This window comes from Geotrypetes seraphini, chromosome 8 (genome assembly GCF_902459505.1).
Source record: "Geotrypetes seraphini chromosome 8, aGeoSer1.1, whole genome shotgun sequence".
In the NCBI taxonomy this organism is placed as follows: Eukaryota; Metazoa; Chordata; class Amphibia; order Gymnophiona; family Dermophiidae; genus Geotrypetes; species Geotrypetes seraphini.
The window spans coordinates 64445452-64462956 of NC_047091.1; the positions used below are offsets into that span (position 1 = coordinate 64445452).

Here is a 17505-nt window from a genome sequence, read left to right on the forward strand (position 1 = left end):
CTCTCTAGTTGAGCTGCTGTCTCTGCACCCAGAGACTGTGAGATCAAATCCCAGCGCTGCTCCTTGTGACCCTGGGCAAGTCACTTAATCCTCCAGAGCCCACCACTTTGAATATCAGCTTTGAAATGCCAAAGCAGCAAAAAGGCAGTATACAAGATCCCATTCCCTTTCCCTACACATGGCCCTTAGCAGCCTAACCATATCCATTGGGTATCTCTAGAACAATGGCCAGCCTGCAATCCCCAACAGATCCTACCACACACATCTCTTTAATCATTTTTCTGAAACCATCATACTCTCTAGTCTCCATATTGGCATATTCCCAGTTCAATGGTAGCAAGCCATGGTGCTTCCACAACTTAAAGATCCTAAAGCTGATACCTTAAACCTATCCAACTACCACTCTCTTTCCAATCTGCCCTTCTTGTCTAAATTGACTGAGAATATTGTCTCTAAACAATTGACATAATTTTTAGATCAAATCAATGCCCTCCACCCCAAACAAACAAGCTTCTGACAACATTCCAACATACCATGTTGGTGATCACAGATTTCGTCCATCTTACTCATGAATCTGGTAGGGAAATTTTTCTCTTGAGACCTATTCATAGCTGTTGTTATCCCAGGACAAGCAGGCAGCATGTTCTCTACATGTGGGTGACGTCATCCACGGAGCCCCGTCGCGGACAGCTTTTCAAGCAAACTTGATTGAAGATCTTAAAGTTTGCTAGTGCTGCACCACACATGCAGGTGCCTTCCCGCACCACTAGAGGGCGCATCTTCTCAACGTGGTCCTCAGTTCTTAGTTTTCCGTGGAGCCAGAAAGCCCTGTCTCTCTTCTCTGTGAATCTAAATGCCTTTCTTGCACCGCGGCTTCTTTTATTGTTTTAGCTGGAGTCACTGTGCCGCGTCTTTTCTAACTTTCCATCGAATTTTTGTTCAAAAAAAAATCTTTTTTGTTTTGTTTTTTGCGAAACCGGAGGCTCCCAGTTTTCCCTTGGACGCTGGGCCTCATTGTGGCTGTGGCCTTTCTTCCTATCTTATGTCCCGGCCTCTTACCGGGTTTAAGAAGTGCACACAGTGCGGTCGGGTGATCTCCATCACAGACCCGCACCGTTGGTGTATCTTTTGCCTGGGGGTTGACCATCTGACGGACTCTTGCCCTCGCTGTGCCACCCTCCAGCCTCGTGCTCTTTGTTGAAGGCAGGCCAAGATTGTGGAACTCTTCAACATGGACCCGTTGGCGGATAAGACTTGGACCCTGGTCTCGGCCTCAACTTCGGCCTCGACGTCAGCCTCGAAGACCTCTGTTCCAAGCAAGTCTCCCTCGACCTCAAGGGCCTCAGCTGCTCTGGCCTCGAAGACCTCGGCCATGGGTAAGTCTCCTCTTCCTTCAGGTTCAGCTCAGCTACCGAAGAAGCCGACTTCAGAGTCTCTGGCCGACCAGGCAGTGAGTGTAGTCCTGCTGGCCTCGTCGAGACCTTCTCCTAAGCGTGCCTTCATGCTACGGGACTACTCTACATCGAGGTCGCCCTCGGTGGAGTGCACTGCTGCACCAGTTCGTCCAAAACCTTCAGGATATGTTCAAGGATATGCTTAAGGCTATCTTAACCTCACAGATTTCCTCTGCCTTGGCCCAGCTTGCCCCGGCCTCGACTACGCTCGTCATTGACCAGCCTGATTATCGCACCAAGGGCTCTCAAGGCAAGGTGCGTCGGTCTCGACGCTCATCCTTGAGTGCCTTTTTGCCTACTCCCTCGAGACGGACTTCTTCCGCCGGCTGTCCTCAGTCGAAGCACCGGCCCAAACATCCATCTTCCTCGAGGCAGCGGTCCGCCAAATGGCCCAGGGACTCTTCCCCTAGGCAGGATAGGTCGCCGGGCTCCCGCACGACTGGGTCCATCAAGCCCTCAGACCTCGTCCTGTCTGACCCTCGTCTTCGACATTCCCCCATGCCCTCTCAGTCTCCGCTCCAAGGGGCTTCGAGGTCGAAGACACCAGCCTCTTCTTCCCGGGGCTCGCCGAGGCAGGCTCCCCAGACCTCCATTCCTCGGACCCCTGGGTCCTCGCCTTCCTGGCTTTATAGGCGCAAGCTGTCATCAACGCCCCCTCGTTCTATCAGCGGGGCCTCCTCGACGTCCATGCTTATGGACACTGACCTGCCGGCACAGTGCTTGAGGGAGGCTTTCCCCTCGTTTTCTGCTGCACCAAAGTCCCGCTCAGCTTCCCCTCTTTGAGGGGCATTCTGCGGGCAGGCCGTCCTCTTTCACCAGGTTCGTGAAGGACATGGGCAAGGCGCTACAACTGGACCTCCAGTCGGGATCCCAGTATTCCCAGGAATATTTGGAGGAGATGGAGCTTCCTTATCCACTGAAGGCATCTCTCCTTGAACCCAGTTTTGCAACAGACTTTTTCCGGAATTTGGAGATGCCTTACTCTATTCCGGCCATTCCGGCCAAGATGGAGTCCAGGTACCGGACGGCCCCCTGCAAGGGGTTTGAGAAGGCTGAGCTCTCCCACCAGTCTTTGGTGATGGAGTCTTCCTTGAAGAAGTTGAATCCTTCCAAGGTCTACACGGTTGTCCTGCTGGGCCGGGAAGGCCGGACTATGGACAAGTTTGGTAGGCGCCTGTACCAGAATTCAATGATGGCGAACAGGGTTCGTGATGGACATGGGTTCTATAATTTTACTTTTACATGGGACTATAATTTTACTTTTACATCATACCTGAAACGGTGCATTAAATCCATGCCCTCTTTTCAGGATGAATTGCCTGTTCCTCGTCGGGTGGAATTTTGCCGGTTTATGGATACGCTGTCGCAGATCTGACTCTAAATGTTTCAGGCAACCTATGATGCCTTTGAACTCTCCTCGAGGGTCTCCGCCTTTGCGGTAGCCATGTGCCGCCTAGCCTGGCTCCACATAGTTGACATGACCCGAATCTCCAGGATCAGCTGGCAAATCTCCTGTGTTTGGGCAATGAGCTCTTTAACGACTCCATCCAGGCTGCCACCAAGCGCCTATCCGAACATCAGCGCTCCTTTGCCTCCTTGGTTAAGCCCAAAGCGAAGCCTGCGCTCCCTAAGTCGTACAAGTTGCCTCCCCGGTGTTATCCCCAAAAGTCCATGCCGGCTTTATCCCATCCGCCTCCTAGGCATCCGCAGCAGCAGAGGGACCCTCAGAAACCTCAGGCCCCTGTGGCGGCTAAACCCTCGGTTGGGGTGGACCGGGCCCCTTCTGCCCCGAGCCTACCCACCTCCCTATTGGGGGTCACCTTCATGCGTTTTCTCACCGATGGGAACTGATCACTTCGGACAACTGGGTCCTCTCGGTCATCAGGGAGGGGTATTCCCTACGTTTCCGGACTCCTCCACCGGACCTGCCCCTGTCCTTCAAACAGTTCGTTACTCCCTCTTCTTCTCCGGGAGGCTCAAGCCCTCCTTCACCTCCGGGCAGTGGAGGAGGTCCCCTTGTGTCAGCGGGGCATCGGATTCTACTCCCGGTACTTTCTGGTCCCCAAAAAGACCGGGGACCTGCGCCCTATCCTGGACCTTTGAGTGCTGAACAAGTTCCTGGTCAAGGAGAAGTTCCGTATGCTCTCCCTTCCCACGCTGTATCCCCTGATGGACGAGGGGGATTGGTTGTGTTCCCTGGACCTGAAGGAGGCCTACACTCACATCCCGATCCATCCGGCCTCTTGCAGGTTCTTTCGCTTTCATCTGCAATATTGACCTTCATCTGCAATATTGGGTCCTCCCTTTCGGGCTCGCCTCGTCCCCCCGAGTCTTTACGAAGTGCCTCGTGGTGGTGGCAGGGCCTTCAAGTGTTCCCATACCTCGACGACTGGCTTATCAAGGCGCCATCACGGGGGGAGGTTATTTCAGCGGCCTGACGGACTATTATGCTCCTTCAGCATCTAGACTTCGAGGTAAACTTCCCCAAGTCCCAGTTGTGCCCCTCTCAGTCCCTGCAGTTCATCGGAGCGGTGCTGGACATGGTTCGCCTCCGCTCTTTCCTGCCTCAGCCTCGACGGGAAGCACTCGTTCATCTCTGCCAGAGGGTCTCCCTTCAGCCGACGATTTCGGCCAAACACATGATGATTCTGCTGGGGCACATGGCCTCCACCGTTCATGTGACTCCTTTTGCCAGGCTTCACTTCCGAGTTCCTCAATGGACCCTGGCGTCCCAGTGGAGACAGGATCGTGATCCTGCCTCTCAACACATTGCGGTGACTCCCTCTTTGAAGCGATCGCTCCGCTGGTGGATGCTCTCTTCCAATCTTTCCAGAGGTTTTCTCTTTCACACGCCCCCGCCGCAGAAGGTCCTAACAACGGACTCCTCCACGTATGCCTGGGGGGCTCACCTCGACGGCCTACGCACTCGGGGGCCTTGGTCCAGCGCTGACTGTTGCTGCCACATAAACCTGCTGGAGCTTTGGACTATCTACAATGCTTTGGTGGCCTTTCGGCATTTGCTTAAGGATCGCGTGGTCCTGGTGCGAACGGATAACTAGGTGGCGATGTATTATGTGAACAAGCAGGGGGGTACAGGATCCCTGTCTCTTTGCTGGGAAGCTCTTTGGCTCTGGGAGTGGGCGATACGTCACAACATTTTCCTTCGAGCAATCTACATCCAGGGTCGGCAGAACTGTCTGGCGGACAAATTGAGCTGCCTGCTCCAACCGCACGAGTGGTCGCTCCACTTCTCCACTCTGTGTCAGGTGTTCGCTCGCTGGGGGACGCCGCAGATAGATCTTTTCATCTCCCCCCTCAACCACAAGTTGCCTCTCTTCTGTTCCAGGATGTACTCCCCGGATCGTCTCGAGGCGGATGCTTTCTTTCTGGATTGGACGGACAGGTTCCTATATGCGTTCCATGCATTTCCTCTGATTCTGAAGACTCTCGTCCAGCTCAAGTCGGTCCAAGCCACCATGATTCTGATAGCTCCTCGGTGGCCCAGACAGCCGTGGTTCTCCCTTCTACTTCGACTCAGTGTCAGGGAGCCTCTGCTTCTGCCTGTGTTTCCTTCTCTGCTGTCTCAGAGTCAGGGTTCGCTGTTGCATCCCAATCTGCAATCTCTACACTTAACAGCTTGGTTCCTCTCCTCGTGCCTCCCTCCTTCAGTTTCTCTCAGTTGGTGACGGATGTTCTCGAGGCCTCTCGGAAGAGTTCCACTTGACAATGCTACTCCCAGAAATGGACTAGATTTATTGTGTGGTGTGCTACGCACCACATGGATCCACTGTCTGCCTCCTTGTCTTCCGTGCTGGATTATCTGTTGCACTTGTCTCGGTCTGGTCTCAAATCGACATCTATTCGAGTCCACCTCAGTGCGATTGCTGCCTTTCATCAGCCGCTTGATGGGAAACCGTTCTCTGTCTATCCGGTTGTTTCCAGATTTATGAAGGGCCTCTTCAATGTTCATCCTTCACTCAATCTCCCCCCCACCCCCCAGTGGTTTGGGATCTTAATGTGATTCTAGCTCAATTGATGGAGCCTCCATTTGAACCCATTGATAAGGCTCATCTGAACTATCTCACTTGAAATGTCTTGTTCCTGATTGCTCTCACGTCTGCTCGCAGAGTCAGTGAGCTGCAAGCTCTAGTTGTGGACCCACCTTTTACTGTTTTTCATCATGAAAAGGTGGTCCTTCGTACTCATCCAAAGTTCTTGCCTAAGGTGGTTTCGGATTTCCACCTTAACCAGACCATTGTTCTTCCGGTGTTTTTTCTAAGCCCCACTCCCATCCTGGGGAGGTGGCACTTCACAGTCTTGACTGTAAGAGGGCGTTGGCTTTTTACCTCCAATGCACCCAATCTCATCGGACGGCTCCTCAGCTCTTCATATCTTTCGATCCAAATCGGTTGGGGTGTCCTGTTTCCAAGCGCACCTTGTCCAACTAGTTAGCTGCTTGTATTTCCTTCTGCTACGCTCAGGCTGGTCTTCCGCTGCAGGGTCGGGTCACGGGGCATAAAGTCCGAGCGATGGCGGCATCTGTCGCTTTCCTCGGGTCCATGCCTATTGAGGAGATCTCCAAAGCCGCAACTTGGTCCTCGGTTCATACATTCACCTCTCACTACTGTCTGGATACTTTGTCCAGACGCGACAGCCTGTTCGGCCAGTCGGTTTTACGTAATCTGTTCTATTAACTTGCCTCCATCCCATCTTGGTTAGCTTGGAGGTCACACACATGTGGAGAATATGCTGCCTGCTTGTCTTGGGATAAAGCACAGTTACTTACCGTAACAGGTGTTATCCAGGGACAGCAGGCATATATTCTCGCAACCCTCCCTCCTCCCCAGGTTGGCTTCTTTGCTAGCTATCTGAACTGAGGACCATGTTGAGGAGACGTGCCCTCTAGTTGGGCGGGAAGGCACACGCATGCGTGGTGCGGCACTAGCAAACTTTAAGATCTTCAATCAAATTTGCTTGAAAAGCTGTCTGCGACGGGGCTCCATGGATGACGTCACCCACATGTAGAGAATATCTGCCTGCTGTCCCTGGATAACACCTGTTTCAGTAAGTAACTGCTATTTGGTTGATCACTCTATTCTCCTCCAGCATCTTTCAGATCTTACCATCACTGGCCCTGCTTATACATGATTTAAATCTTATCTTTTTGACAGATTCTTTTAGGTTTGATAGCATTGATATGCTTCCACCTCTTACTTCCTTCCTTTGGTGTACTACCAAGCTACATCTTGAAGTCTGTTCTCTTTAATATCTACCTTGCTCCACTTGCACTTCTAATTCAATCATTAGAATTAATTTCTTTTCATATATACAGACAACTTCCAGTTGCTCTCAATTGTTGAGGCAGACTCTCTAACTTTTGTTTCCAATCTGACCACTAAATTGGATGATATTGCTGATTGGCTAACACACAACCATCTCAAGATCAATCCAACAAAGATCGTTTATTTTCATTATTAAGAATTTTTGTACTATAAATGGCTCTGATCTGGTGGAAAAATAATAACTTCATTTTTATACTAGTCTTTAAGCCCATTATATTAACGGGTGCTAGAATAGATTCGTATGTCTGTCTTTCTTTCTGTCTCTCTCTCCTTGGCCGCTGTAAGTCTGTCTGTCTTTTTTTGCTGTCTGTCTCCTTGGCCGCTGTATGTCTGTCTGTCTTTGTTTTGGTGTCTATCTCTTTTAATCTGTCTCTGTAGCCCCTGTCTTTTTTTTCTGTTTGTCTCTCTCTCCTTGACAAATTTTTTTTTTTTTTCTTTAAATCTATCTCTTTAAACCCCTGTTCTTCTGTGTAGTTTTTTGACTGTCACCTTCTGTCTATCTCTTTGGCTGCTGCTGTCTGTTATTTCTTACTTTTGGTCTCTCTGTCTGTGTTTGTTTTGGTGTTTGTCTTTTTGGCTGCTGTATGTGGATTTTTTTTTTTTTCTGTGTCTCTCTCCTTGTCCACTGTTTTTTTATTTGTTTGTTTCTTTCAATCTTTCTCTATTGCTCCTTGTCTTTTAGGGTTTTTTTTTTCCCTGTGTGTCTCTCTCTCAGTGTGTGTATGGAGGTATCATATCTGTCACCTACCTTTTTTTTGTGTTAAAAAGGAAGTTTCACAGAGTAAGTTGTTTGACTTATTTCCCCTCCATTTCCCTCCCCCCCACTACTTCCCTGTGCAGCAGCAGCATTTCCCCTACCCCCCCTTTCCCTTCCCGCGGTCTGGCCAGCTCCCTTAGTCCCTTTCCGCCCCCCCTACCCTTCCCGTGGTCCCGACAATGTATTGCGACTCCAGCAGTGTCTGCAGCACTGTACACATGCTGCTTTGGGGCCTTCTACTGCCCTGATTTGCTCTGCCGCGTCTCTGATGATGTCATCAGGGATGTGCCAGAATAAATCAGGGCAGTAGAAGGCCCCGAAGCAGCATGTGTATAGTGCTGCAGGCTGCTGGAGTTGAGACCGTGGGAAGGGAAGGGGGAGGCAGGAAGGGCCTAAGTGAGCCGGTCGGATCGTGGGAAGGAAGGAGAAACTGATTAGTCTGTACAGTGTGTTCCCGCTAAGCTGCGCTAGCGTGCGCTGGCGCACAAAATATTACCTCGCAGCGCACAAGTTTATCGTCACAGCGCACACAGTGTAGAGCACAGTTCTTCAACCGCCGGTCCGCAAAAAAATCTTGCCGGTCCGCGAAGGATTCGGTCCCCGTCGCAACGAAAGGCCGGCGTCAGCTGACTTGCAACTTCCTGTTGCAGTCGCGGTGCCTGGACTCCTGCCTTCGCCGGGACTCCTGCCTTCCACCGCGTTTGCCTCCTGCCTTGTCTCCGCACCTCCAGACCAGCAGCGGCAGCTCTGTATATTTTTAACTTCGGCACAGAGCTGCCCCTAATCAATAGTTTAGCGCGGTTTCATGAGGCAGCTTCGGGGCCTTTGCTATGCCGGCCCGCTTCGATGATGCGATGTGGGCCGGCCTAGCAAAGGCCCCGAAGCTGCTTCATGAAACCGCGCTAAACTATTGATTAGGGGCAGCTCTGTGCCGAAGTTAAAAATATACAGAGCTGCCGCTGCTGGTCTGGATTCTTGGCCCACTGAAGGAGGGCAAAGAGCAGCTGTCCTGAAGGTTTCCCTTCCTCTCGCCTTTGCAGGTCCCTTTTTTCCACCTTTTTTTTTTTTCTTCTTCAAACGGCAACGGGCCCCAGCATCGACATCAATCAAGTAAGTTCCACTGTTCCTTGCAAGCGGTTCTGCTCGGCCAAAGCTTCCCCTCTGACATGAGCCACCTCAGGGGAAAGAAAGTGACCCGCAAAGGTAAGGGGAAGGGGGCAGATAATGGAAGTTGGAGGGGGGGGAGAGAGAAGGAGCAGATGATGGAATGGAGGAGATGAGAGAGAGAAGGGGACAGATGATGGAAGTGAGAAGAAGGGAGAGAGAGCAGAAGGCAGATGGATGTCAGTTGAGAGGGGAGAGCAGATGTTGAATGGAAGTGGGGAAAGAACACATACTGGATGGAAGGAGATAAATAAAGGGGGAAGAAAATAGTAAGATAATGGAGGGGTGAGGGAAAGGGGTGACAAGCTTTCCCCACTCCCTTTGCAGCAAGGGAAGGAATGAGAGAGAGAGAGGAAGACATTGCACATGGGGGGTGGAGTAGAGAGGAAGAAATGCTGTGCAGTGGTGGGGAGAAAAAAAAGAGTGCACTTTGTGTAGTTTAATTTTGTGATTACCATTGTGTATTATTAATAAGATTATATTGTATGTCTATGAAAAATGAATGGAAGAAATGGTGTATACAATTAGTGCTATTATTATTGGGGTGAGGTCAAGGGAGGAGCTTGGACAGGTCTGGGGTAGGGGTCTAAGGTGCAGCTTTTGGGCCTCCCAAACAAAAAAGCGTTCCGCTGCCTATGTATACTGTGTTCTTCAGTGGAGTCTGGCTGGTACTTGACAACAGTTTGGGGCCAGATACTAATCGGGTTAAATAGGGAGGATAGCTCTACCAGCATTGGATCCTTGTATCTAAACAGTTAAGACAGGTTAAATGATTAGTAAAATAGCCCTTCCATCTGCAATGAAACCTACTCATGCTTGAAATAGAATAGTTAATATCACCTGGCCGAAAAGAGACAGGGCTGAAGTTTATGTGGCTGAGAATACATATCAGTTTCATAAGCAAATCCCATGTGTTCTTTATGCCTTAGAGAGTTTCCCTTTGTAAATTTTCCTGTTACACTATACGGACTAGAGTATGTCCCCATGAACCTACAAATCTTAAATTCAGTTCCATAACTGGCCTGGAACTTAAGCTGGCCTGATGCCTTGACAACATATTTATTTGGCTCATAACTTGCTGGCGCCCGATATTTTTAGCTCACAGTGAAAAAAGTTTGCTCACAACACCCGCCCGCTTAGAGGGAACACTGCCGACTCTCTGCTGTGCTGGAGCTGGATAAGCCTGAAGCCGTGAGTGTGGGGCCGTTTCTGCAGCCGTGAAGTGGAGAGGTGGAGAGCAGGGAGGCTTGTCTGGCGCGCATGCGCACTCCTACCACCACAGCCCGACAGAACAGGGATCAGGGAAGCACGCGGTGAGAGTGCGCATGCGTGCTTAGCATTTTATTATTATAGATACCGCAATACCACAAACAATTCAGAGCGGTTTACAGAGGAAAAGACTATATACAGACAGTGATATTAGCAATGTTTAAAAAATAAACAATACATTTCAAGCCCAGTCCAGCTGCTACATATTTTTGGCCTTCCGTGTCCTACTTGTGTTTACTATTTTTGCCTCTTGACTGAACAGTATAGCTTTTTTTTCTTTCGTTTCTGCTTTTATAGGTTTTCATTTCTACTTTCTCTGTTCTTTCATTATTATAAACTGCTTTGATGTGTGTAAGGAAAGGCAGTACAGAAAGAATAAAACCAAACCTAACAATATACTGTGACCTACGTTCGGTGCGTTTAAATTTCAGTTGCTATGACTAAGTGAGGAGAGCTGCAATGGGTTCAGAAACCTATGAAAGAACCGAGGCGATAACCACATCCTGCCCATTCTTCTGAGCTTCAGGCTCTGGCACGTTCACTAGCAGTGCGGCTTTAGATGTTGTTGACCACATTGGTTTTCTATGCTGAGCGGCTCAAGCCAATCCTAAGAGACCTTAGCTTGATTTGCAAGCTAAAATAGGAATGACATGCTGCATTTATTTGTGCGAGGCACACTTCACTAATGCAAGCGTGCCTCTTGTTGATGGTGCATTTGTTTGTCTATGTGGCCCTCTCTGTGCACATATGCTGGAACTCAGAAGCTACTGGATAGAATTGGAAGCAATGGAACAATTCTATAAACTAGGCACTACAGTTTACACTTACTTTATGCATGTTTAGAATATTAGTGTCTATGCTTGTATGTGCACACGCAACCTATGTATGTGCACACGCAACCTATGGAATGCTGTAAGTTGTACATGTTCCTGCTGTGCTTTGACACCTGTACTTACACCACCAATGCCAGGTTATGTTAGCATTTTATAATGGAACCTGAGCATCCAGGTTCTGGTATATAATAGGCTCCTACCGTGCAATCTCAGGGCACCTATGTGGAGGTAGCCAGGTATAGAATTGTCCCACAATGAGCCTAGAGCAGTGTCGTACCTAGGGTATGTGACACCTGGGGCTGATCATTTATAATATCCCCCATAAAAAAGGGATCAGAGGAGCACCCACTAGGAACTGCACCTGGGGCGGACCATCCCATATTTGTATTTCAAATTTTTTTAGTTACTTATTCTGTATTTGTTGAGAATCTGTTTTGCTAGCAGTGCAGTTTATTCTGTTTCCCCTTAAGAAGTGATGTTGTATTGGTAATATTCTAGATCTAAGAACATAAGAAGTTGCCTCCACTTGGTCAGACCAGAGGTCCATCGCGCCCAGCGGTCCGCTCCCGCGGCGGCCCATCAGGTCCATGACCTGTGAAGTGGTTTCTGACTAATCCTATAACCTACCTCTGCTTCTATCTGTACCCCTCAATCCCCTTTTCTTTTAGGAACCTATCTAGACCCTCCTTGAACCCCTGTAGCGTGCTCTGGCCTATCACAGCCTCTGGGAGCGCATTCCATGTGTCCACCACCCTCTGAGTGAAAAAGAACTTCCTAGCATTTGTTCTAAACCTGTCCTTTTTCAATTTCTCCGAGTGCCCCCTTGTACTTGTGGCTCCCCACAGCCTGAAGAATTTGTCCCTATCTACCTTCTCTGTGCCCTTCATGATTTTGAAGGTTTCTATCATGTCTCCTCTAAGTCTCCGCTTTTCCAGGGAGAATAGCCCCAGCATTTCCAATCTGTCAGCGTATGAGAAGTTTTCCATACCTTTTATCGGCTTTGTCGCTCTTCTCTGGACTCCCTCAAGTACCGCCATGTCCTTTTTGAGGTACGGCGACCAGTACTGGACACAGTACTCCAGATGTGGGCGCACCATCGCCCGATATAGCGGTAAAATGACTTCCTTCGTCCTGGTCGTGATACCCTTTTTGATGATACCCAACATTCTGTTCGCTTTCTTTGAGGCTGTCGCACACTGTGCTGATGCTTTCAATGTTGTGTCCACCATCACCCCCAGGTCTCTTTCAAGTTTGCTCACCCCCAGCAACGATCCCCCCATTTTATAGTTGAACATAGGGTTCTTTTTCCCTACATGCATGACTTTGCATTTCTCAGTGTTAAAACTCATTTGCCATTTTCTTGCCCAGTCTTCCAATCTCGTTAAGTCCCTTTGCAGGTCTTCACAGTCTTCCTCGGTTCTAACCCTGCTGTAGAGTTTGGTGTCGTCCGCAAATTTAATGACCTCACAGTTCGTCCCTGTCTCCAAGTCGTTAATAAATATATTGAACAGGAGCGGTCCCAGCACCGACCCCTGTGGGACTCCACTCGTGACCCATTGCCATTCTGAGTAATGGCCCTTTACTCCAATCCTTTGTTTTCTGCCTGCCAGCCAGTGTTTGATCCATCGGTGGATATCCCCTTGCACCCCGTGGTTCCACAGCTTTTTGAGCAGCCATTCGTGGGGTACCTTGTCGAAGGCTTTTTGGAAGTCAAGGTAAATGATGTCAATGGATTCCCCTTTATCCATCTGGCTATTTATTCCCTCAAAGAAGTACAGCAAGTTCGTGAGGCATGACCTTCCCTTGCAGAAGCCGTGCTGGCTTGCCTTCAGCTGCCCATTGTTTTCTATGTGGCCGCAGATGGTGTCCTTAATCAGTGCTTCTCAGTGTGATAATTTTCTATGTGGCCGCAGATGGTGTCCTTAATCAGTGCTTCTCAGTGTGATAATTATTGAAGTGCTGCCTCTTCATAGACAGGGTTGCTGTTTAAGCTCTTTCAGTTCTGAAATAGCACGACAAGCTTGATTTACAGGTTCTAAGTGTGCTTTTACAGGATACTGTGGCCATTAGAGTAAGAGTTTGTTGCTTCTCAGTGCATTGGATTTTTATGGTATCATCCCAGTTTTGATTTGAGCTCTTCACACATTCAAGTTCAACAAAATGTAAGATTATTTCTTTTTTAGTGATGGTCGGAGGAAGGAGGATATCGAGCACCCCTCAATAATTTTGAAAAGTTGGCTCCTATGCACACAAGCATAAGAATGTAAGAATAAAGGAGCGTCACGTGCCTACAAACAAGATGGCTGCTTAGCTGTTTTGCTCCGCTCCAGCCCTGCCTATCTAGTGCCTTTATAGCCCTGCAGAGCGAGTGTTCGGGTCACCAATCGCTGCCTATACCCCTGGGAATGTCTTCCAAACCCAGTAAGTCGGACCCTGTTCCTGCCGCGAGCTCAGTCTCCTCTCACTCTGCGTCCAAGCGCTCCAAGCTTGAGCCGCCGTCTCCAGCTAAGGCCTCCGCCGCCAGCACCACTGAAAGCAGCGTCTCCATATCAAATGACCTGCAAGTTCTGCGTGAACTCATGTAGGAAAACCTCGCTGCCACCGCCGACATCAAGCACAAGATGAGTAATATCATGTCACAGTTAAAACAACACAACGCCCGCATAGACCTCGTAGAGGAGCGCTTAGCAACGCATGACTCTCAATACCTGACGGTCCAACGTGATCTTCTCAAAATCTCCTCACTACAAACTGAACTGGAGGACATTTCTAACCGCATGCGCTGAAGCAATGTACGCCTTATTGGTCTCCCTGAATCTTCTGAGGGGTCAGACATGATGATGTTTTTGCACTCCTTCATCCCCAAAGTTTTAAACATCCAGTTCTCTCCTCCACTAGAGATTGAGCGGGCGCACAGGGTCCCCTCGGGCCCTCCTTCACCATCCAAACCACCGAGACCCATCGTCTTGAAACTCTTACGTTACCCGCAGGCTATTCAAATTCTACAATCGGCGAAATTTGTTTCTGATTTAAAAGTGGATGGCAAGCGAATCATGTTTGTTCCAGATGTTTCAAAAGCTACAGCGCAAAAAAGAAAGGCTTTTCTATCCATGCGCACTCAACTCAAAAGTATTGGTGCGCAATATGGGCTTTTTTTATCCTGCCCGGATGAGGGTGACCTATCATAATGTTACCAAAAACTTCGACACTCCAGTAGACCTGCAAAAATATCTGGACGAATCTGTGGGTGCAATGACATGACTCACCAGCCTCATCATTCCATCTTTACCACTCTGGAGGGCTGTATTCACTCTATTTCCGCATTCACCATGAGGCGGGCTGCGGAGTGGCTTGCTGAGCTCCTCTTGTCTGCATGTGACCCCATCTCAGGAGCTTCGTTTGTTATGTTACTCTAGTTCTCAGTAAGCATGAAACTGTTGTTTCTCTCTCCCTCTCCTTTTTTGTTTTATTTCTACAGAGTGGTCACCCACCTTTTCCACCTCGGCTGTTTCAACTAGCTGTCTTCAGTCACACCTGGATTTCATCAAGTCGCGCCATACCTTATGGTTAAAATCCACCTTGTCTCCCTTAATGTTAAAGGGATAAACAACCCCATAAAGAGGAAAAAGATACTGCATTATTTCAAACATTTGGATGCGGACATCTGTCTCCTTCAAGAAACCCACCTCTCTTTAGAGGAAGCACAGAAATTATCTGGGGGCTGGGTCCAACATTGCTTTGCTGCGCCTGCTCAGGGTAAGAAAAATGGTGTTATCACCTTGATGAAGAGATCCCTCTATTTTCAGCTCTCATCTCACAAATTTGACTCCAACGGCCGATGGTCACTTGTGGAAGGTTCTCTTGCGGGTCAGCCCTTGAACATCTTCAACATCTATGCACCCAATGCTGATGATCCCTCCTTCTTCCAGTCCTTCAAGACTGTGAGCACAGCTTCTTTGACGTCTCATACCATCTTCGCTGGGGATTTCAACTTTCCCATTGACCCTTTCATAGACAGATCCTCCACCTGTTGCCTGGCTAAACTGGGTGTTCATACTGCAGTTCTCAAACTAATGGACCTGTATGGGTGGTCTGACATCTGGAGAATTTTTCACCCATCTACTAAAGATTATACTTTCTATTCTGCTCCCCACCAATCCCATTCCAGGACTGATTATATTTTGGGTTCTAAGGATGTTCTGAACCTTGTCTCTTCGTCGCGGATTCATAATATCACAATTTCAGATCATGCAGCTGTTTCCTGCACAGTTCATTGGTCTACATTCTCCTCCTCTCGACAATGGAGACTGAACAACTTCCTCCTCCATGACGAAGATTTCCTTTCACACATCAAAAAGGAATCCCAATCCTTCTTTGACATTAATCTTACCTCAGTCTCAGATTTCTCTCTTGTTTGGGAATCCTACAAAGCCTGGCTCAGAGGCGAGATAATCAGCTACTCTGCCTTCCAGCTCAAGAAACGCAAATCCACCTTATCTCAACTTGAAGCAGATATCCACTCGTATGAAACTTTGCTCTACAATCGCCACGACCCGTCCACATACAAAAAATTACAACTTCTAAAATTCCAGTATAATGAAATTTTCAGTTCCCTCGCCTCAGCTTCAATTTTTCGACATTCGGCTACATATTATTCCTCTGCTAATAAATTGGGCCATCTACTGGCCACATACCTTAAGGGAAAACACTCCAAACATAGGATTACCCACATCAAATCTTCCACTGGTCTCCTCCATACTTCCACTAAAGATATTCTGGACGACTTCCACACCTTTTACGAAGACCTCTACTCATCTGAAACCTCTTCAACTGACAACTCCATACCTGATTTTCTCCGCTCCTTGGATCTGCCTATTCTCACTGACTCTCATCAACAATCTCTTCAGCAGCCACTTTCCTCGGAGGAAATTTTACGTGCTATCTCCTCCTTACCCTCTGCTAAGGCTCCGGACCCTGATGGCTTAACTTTGGAATTCTTCAAAGCATTCTCCGCTCTTCTGACTCCACACCTACTTTCTTACTTCCAAGGCTTACTAACCAATCCTCACGGACTCCGCCGTTTTCTTGAGGCAAACATCATTGTTCTCCCAAAACCTAATAGAGATCCTCAGCTTGTGAAGAACTATTGGCCTATTTCTTTATTAAACCTGGACTATAAAATTTTTGCTACAATTTTGGTGTTCCGTCTAGAGAAAGTTATGCCTTGTCTGGTCCACAGAGACCAAGTAGGCTTCATGAAGGGTCGCTTTGGAGCAGACAAAACTAGATTATTATGTCATGTACTCCACTCCACCTTATTGGACTCCAGGCCTAAAGTTCTTGTCTCATTGGATGCTGAAAAAGCATTCGATAGGGTGGAGTGGAATTATCTTTTTGCTGTTTTATCTAAATTTGGTCTACCTCCTTCTTTCATCCATATAATCTCTCTTCTTTACCATGACCCCACAGCTAGGTTAATTGTGAATGATGAAGCTTCCTCTCCTTTCACTTTGCATAGAGGGACTCGCCAAGGTTGCCCTATGTCCCTCCTTTTGTTTAACTTGGCCCTGGAGCCCCTCCTTGTAGCTATTAGATCCTCACCAGTCATCAAGGGTATCTCCATAGCTGATATTGAATTCAAAATTTCAGCTTATGCAGATGACATATTACTATATCTCTCCGATCCAGAACCCTCCCTGACCTCTCTGATGCAATTAATTTCTTCTTTTTCTCTGATTTCAGGTTACAAAATTAATTGGGACAAAACTGAAATTATGCCACTAACTGATTCGTGCACCCCTTTTACCATTTCCACTCAGCCTTTCACTTGGATCACTAAATATCTGGGTCTAACATTTGGCAGAGACCTCCGCTCGTCCATACAACTAATTTCTTCTAAACTTCTTGCTCAACTTTTGCTCATTCTCTCTTCTTGGTCACCTTTCCATCTCTCTTGGTGGGGCCGGTTAGATACCTTAAAAATGATGGTGGTTCCAAAACTCACCTATATCTTTAATATGTTTCCCCTTCTATTCCCGCCCTCGCTGTACAAACAACTTGAATCAAAGATGTCTAGATTTCTCTGGAATGACAAGCCCCATAGGATCTCCCTCTACAAACTAAAGGCCCCCACACATCAGGGTGGTGTTAATTTTCCAGACCTTTTTTGTTATCACAAGGCTTTTATACTGAGACAAGGAGCGGAGTGGCTCTCTTCTCCTTCCTCATCGGATATGCCCAACTGGCTCCATTTGGAATCATCCCTTGCTAGGCCATTCCCCCTCCTACGCCTAATGGGTGCTTTGGGCTTTCCTAACCTTCTCAAGAATCCCATTCTTTCGACAACTCATAAAGTCCTTACAGAGCTCGACACCCATCTTGACATCCCCTGGAATCACTCCTCATTCTGTCCTCTATGGTTCAATAAACATATTTCCATTGACAAAAAACCCATCTCCTGGCCCCATTGGTTTACTCACCACATATGGGACCTAGGATCCGTGTGTCACTCTAATGGAACCTTTCTCACATTCCATGAGCTGATGGACTCCTTTTCCATTAATGCATCACATTTCTATAGATGGCTCCAGTTAAAGTCCTCACTTAAAAAATCAGGTCTCTTTCCTATTACTTTCAACTCCGCTCCCTCTCTATATACGCTCTCTCGGCAATTCCTAGCCCTAGGC

The 17505-nt window shown here is 48.2% G+C and overlaps 1 protein-coding gene across 4 annotated transcripts in view; it reads left to right on the forward strand.

The window, feature by feature from the left end:
• LOC117364971 (cathepsin W-like) overlaps nucleotides 1-17505 on the forward strand; it is a 96290-nt gene that overhangs the window by 2892 nt on the left and 75893 nt on the right. Inside the window, exon 1 of one of the 4 annotated variants that reach the window (XM_033954731.1) lies at nucleotides 9140-9908. The exons of 1 other annotated variant lie outside the window; for it this stretch is intronic. The gene's annotated coding sequence lies outside the window, so the exon portion shown is untranslated. Of the gene's footprint in view, nucleotides 1-9139; nucleotides 9909-17505 lie in introns of those variants that run through there. 2 more of the 4 variants (XM_033954730.1, XM_033954733.1) reach the window with 2 other exon arrangements.